The 5645-nt window shown below is 43.3% G+C and overlaps 1 pseudogene; it reads left to right on the plus strand.

Annotated features, from left to right (window-relative positions):
• The first annotated feature begins 354 nt into the window (after positions 1 to 354).
• Positions 355 to 489, plus strand: LOC120925185 (annotated as a pseudogene).
• The last annotated feature ends 5156 nt before the right edge of the window (positions 490 to 5645 follow it).

The following is a 5645-nucleotide window of genomic DNA, read 5'->3' on the forward strand; positions in this document are numbered from 1 at the left end:
GGTTTGCGCAAAAGTTATAGCGTTTACAAAATAGAGGGTATTTTTATGGCCATTTTATTAATATATTTTTTTTACTAGTAATGGCGGCGATCAGCGATTTTTTTTCGGTACTGCGACATTATGGCGGACACTTCAGACACTTTTGACACATTTTTGGGACCATTGGCTTTTTATAGCGATCAGTGCTATAAAAATGCATTGGATTACTATTTAAATGCCACTGGCATAGAAGGGGTTAACACTAGGGGGCAGGGAAGGGGTTAAGTATGTCCCTGGGTGTGTTCTTACTGTGTGGGGGGGGGGTGGCCTCACTAGGGGAAACACTGATCCTCTGTTCATACATAAAATGTCCACATCGCTTCTCGGCCTTTTGGCTAAGATCAAGTGTAGTATCTGTTCTTATCAGTTGCCAGGAGGTGGCGCTGTGCTAACCGTCCCCAGTACATGGCGAGGTGGAAAGGGATGGCGATGGCATATGCAAAACCTGCTGGCGTAATGGCAAAAGCCTCCTGATGAGGATGGAGAACCATTGGGTCGAGGCGGAGGGCCGGGGGTTTGTCTGGCCTTCTGGCCAGTGTTGGTGTTGGCGATGCTGCTATCGGCGTGTGGTGGAGGAGCTGGCGTAGCCCGGTTTGGGGTGGCTGGGGAAGCCATGCAAATCTTCTGGATTGATGGGGGCCTGGAAGGGTTAGTAACGGTGGAGGCTGCTATGATAGTCGGTGACTCTACCCGATCTGGTAGGAGAGGAGTGCCGCACTGATCTGGTCGGGGGTCGAATAAGAACAGAAAAGCCTATGGTGAATATGCCCCTGGAGTGGCAGCCCAGAGGTGTCATAACTGCCCCAGTGTTACCTCTCAGCACTTTTGAGTTGTGTGCACCATGGTCACTTCACCATAACACAAAATATGTCATACTTACTTCCGCTGTGCAGTTGGTTTATATACTGTGTGGCTGCTTTTCATTTCCATAGCTGTTTATTGTGAAGTACCATGTGGAATATGGGATCTTGATTTTGGCAAACAGTTTTCTCAGATGCTTTTCTTACAATGAACAAGCAATTTCTATGCCATAATACACAGACAAGTGATCATCTGCTGCTCTTTTAGCTCCTGGCCAAAGTCTAGCACTTTTTCAGTGAGATGTACTTCGATCAAGACCTTTAAGTACAGATAGGTTCAACAACCTACTATGACACGTACTGCACCTGCTCTACAAGTGAACATAATGTCCCAAAGGCAGACACCTGCTGCTCTATGCAAACCCAATTGTAACTAACAATTTAATCCTAAGCATTTGGCACAGGGGACTCGGTGTTGTTGGATGTACATAGTTTATTTAATTTTCTAACTCGAAATCTATTTTCTACTGCAGGACTTCAAGAAAAAAATAGGTAGTCCACCCGGACCCTCTGCTCTTTTTCCATATTGATCAGCTGAGCTTTTGGTTAGAAGTTAGAATGAAATGAAATTCCCCAGTGTACAGAGACGGGTCTGATTAAATTGTGCTCATTGTAGTCACATCAGTAGTGAGATTGATGCGCACTAAATGGCTCTGCTGTGATATGTGAATATAAAGCAATGATCTGTGAAGGACAAGAGGAGTCTGCTTGGGTCTTGAAAGGTTCTTACCCTATTGATCTGAAGCAGCAATTGATTTAGGTTCATTGGATAATTACCTGTGCTTGAGCCTTTCTTATTCCTGATTAGCTTTATTAGAGCACTTAACATTTTTGCTGAGTGATACCAAGTTTGATGCCCAGCTGCATGTGTGATTTTAGTCGCTTGTTAGCAAGAGATTTAACCCTCAGTTGACAAGTGCCTCAGAAATATGCAGACAAGGAGTTAAATCTCTTACTTAAAGGAGTTGCAAAGGAAATTATTTTTTTGCCTAAAATTAATGTCTGCAAGGTAGACAGACAGAATAGTGTAATGATTCTGTTAAAAAACGAGTAAATACCTATTAAATTCCTTCATCTATATCACCTCCGGCATTCTAGTTTCTGTTCTCTCATTCACTTCCTGGTTTGCGGCGCTCGTTCATGTAAGAACTACATTTCCCAGTATGAATTGCGGCATGCCCAGTAATTCACACCTCCTTGAAGTCTCTAACACGTAGAGAGCGTCCTGCTGCACATATGTAGTTCCCAGGAGGGGGTGAGCATGTTACTGACCCCCGCAGTAAACCCTCCCGTCACGGTGGTCAGTAAAGCAGACAAGCAGGAAGTGAACAGAACAGAGAAGAAATAGAGCAACTTCTGAGCAAAAACGAACAATGAGGAAGTAAAAAGAGGAATGTCTGCAGGTAAAGGATGCTTATTATGTTTTCCTTTACAACCCCTTTAATACTCTTACTTAATCTCTCACAAACAGCCCCAGCTAAGCTTTAACCACTTTCCGACGGCCGCCCATACATATACATAGGCAGAATGGCACGGCTGCGCAAAGTAACATGTATATATACATCACTTTGAATTTTGCGCCGTGCGGGCACGAGCGCGCCCCTGCTGTTGTTGATTTGTTGTTGGAAAATTTTAAAGCAAGCTTTTCAATATTTGTTGGCGGAAAATATGACAACAATTGTCCGATGGAGCGTAGAAACGGTCGGATTTTCTGACAACAGCCTGTCAATACACAATTCTCATCTCAAAATCTGATCGTGTGTACGGGCCTTAATTCTTCATGGCATAGATTCAACAAGGTGTTGGAAAAATTCCTCAGGCCTCGTACACACGACCGAGTTTCTCGGCAAAAACCAGCAAGAAACTTGCTGGGAGATATTTTTTTGCCGAGGAAATCGGTCATGTGTACATTTTCGTCGAGGAAACTGTCGAGAAACTCGACGAGCCAAAAAGAGAGCATGTTCTCTATTTCCTTGACGGGAATGGAGAAAATTGGCTTGTCGAGTTTCTCGACAGCCTAACAAGGAACTCGACGAGGAAAACGATGTGTTTCGCCCGTCGAGTTCCTCGGTCGTGTGTACGAGGCTTTAGAGATTTTGGTCCATATTGATATGATACGATCACACATCTGCTGCAGATTTTTTGGCTGCACATCCATGATGCGAATCTCCCGTTCCACCACATTCCAATGGTGCTCTGTTGGATTGAGATCTCGTGACTGTGGAGACAATTGGAGTGGAGTGAACTCATTGTCATGTTCAAAAAAACATTTTGAGATGATTTGAGCTGTATGACATGGTGCATTATGCTGCTGGAGGTAGCTGTCAGGAGATGGGTAAACTGTAGTCATAAATGAATGGACATCACTTTATAGTAAAGGTTATTGTCTGGTAGCTCAAGGTCACCATCTGTCTTGCATCTGCGCAGGATTGAATGGGCTAACATGGGTCGCATGTCCTGCCAGGCAAAAGCTATAAATAATTTGCGTAAACGTCGAAAAAACGTATGTGGCAATCAGTATCGTATAAAGAATAGTAAAGATTCTGAGGTAAAACATTCATTTTCCGTGCGTTAATGTGTGTACCAGGTGAGGGTAGCAGCCCGCAATCTTTTGAGATCTCCTTCTATGGTTTGAAGAAGCCTACCATAGTTATTGTAAAGAAAGTGAGGGTCAACAGAGATGTGGATGTATTACTCTACTCTATTACAGAATTGGAGAAGAGCGATTAATCACCCCTGTTATATTAGAGTCCTAGAAACAGCCATCGTATAGATTGGTAACCTGGGAGGGCAACATTGTCCCTGTCTGCCTAGGGTCCCTCATATATACAGCTACACATTTTCAGTCAGCATTTTGTTAGCTTGTTTTGTGACCCAGCCATTGGTTTGGACATTTGTACAAAACTTTTTCTCTCTTTTTAAGTTCTCAGGAGTTATGGAGGGTTGCGTTTCTTTGATTCTTTAGGGGTCTGGCCTCCTGTAGCGGTCAGAAAAAATACACATTGAGCCCAGTTAGCAGCACTTTTATTGTATTACATGTAAATAGAAGTGTTTGTACCTAAGTGGTCCACTCCTGTATGACCTGAGTTATGACTAATATTGCTAGAGCAGGTTTTAGCTATGGACCAACTGGAGGGGAGCCATTTCTTTTTGTAGCTATAATTAATGTAAAATGGTAAAATGTAGGGTTATGTTGGTTTTTGCTCCTATTAATGGGCTTAAAGTGGTTGTAAACCCACTTTTTTTACTTTTGCCTACAGGTAAGCCTATAATAAGGCTTACCTGTAGGTATAAAGAATATCTCCTAAACATGTACGGTTTAGGAGATATTCCCCTCGCAATGCGCCGCTGATTGCAGCGGCGCATGCGCAGGGGGGATCCTCGGCTGAAGGGCCGGCCCCGCCGACCCATGCCGGAAAGGACGTCATCGCCGCTCCAGCCAATCACAGCGCTGGAGCGGCGATACCCGGAATACACGCTCGGCTCAGCGTGGACCAGGTAAGTTCCCTACCTCGTTCCAAAGTAAGTATTTCATAATGAGCTAATATGCGGTGCATACTAGCTCATTATGGCTTTTGCCTTGCAGGTTAAAAAAAAAAATGTCAATGCGGGTTTACAACCGCTTTAACTATTGTTAACGGTGTTGCTCAGAAGTGATGTCTCCCTTACAGATGGAACATATGCTTGATGTTTTTACTTTTATGTTCTTCTCTTTATTTTTGTTATCTTTATTCACTTTGTATGGATTTTTGGAAAACAAATAAATACTGATTATACAAAAAAATAAAAATAAAGGCATGGACATGGTCAGCAACAATACTCAGGTAGGCCATGACGTTTAAACGCTGCTCAATTGGTACTAAGGGGACCAAAGTGTGGCAAGGAATTATACCCCACACCATTACACCATCACCAGCCTGAACCAAAGATACAAGGCAGGATGGATCCATGCTTTTATGTTGTTTACGCCAAATTCTGACGCTACCATCTGAATGTCGCAGCTGAAATTGAGACTCGTCAGACGTGACATCCGTTGTGGTCTTCTCTTGCTGTATCTGCTTCAAGGTTGGATGTGTTGTGAGTTCAGAGATGGTATTCTGCATAGCTTGGTTGTAACGAGTGGTTATTTGAGTCACTGTTGTCTTTCTTTTGCCCATTCTCCTCTGACTTCAACAAGGCATTTTCCTCCACACAACTCCCGCTCACTGGGTATTTTCTCTTTTTCTGAACATTCTCTGTAAACCCTAGAAATGGTTGTGTGTGAAAATCCCAATAGATCAGCAGTTTTTGAAATACTTAGACCAGCCTGTTTGGCACCAACAACCATGCCACATTCAAAGTCACTTAAATACCCTTTCTTCCCCATTCTGATGCTCGGTTTGAACTTCAGCAATTCGTCTTCATCAAGTCTAGATGCCTCAATGCATTGAGTTGCTTCCATGTGATTGGCTGATCAGCAATTTCTGTTACCAAGCAATTGAACACGTGTACCTAATACGGTGGCCGGTGAATGTATGTCTACCTCATTCCACAGCAGCAGCCTTCTGTCCAGTCCAAGCCTATGGTACTTAGAAAAATAATTTTAAAGTATTTACCTCCCTCGTGCGTGTGCAATGTTTAGATGAAAAAGCTGAAATATGCATATGGGATCTCAACACCTTTTCTACTTTTTTAACCACTTGGCGACCAGTCGCCCGCCATTATACACCGGCAGATCTGTTCGTTCCCGCAAACCTTTAAGAGCCA

The sequence above is a fragment of the Rana temporaria genome, chromosome 1, assembly GCF_905171775.1.
Source record: "Rana temporaria chromosome 1, aRanTem1.1, whole genome shotgun sequence".
Lineage (NCBI taxonomy): Eukaryota > Metazoa > Chordata > Amphibia > Anura > Ranidae > Rana > Rana temporaria.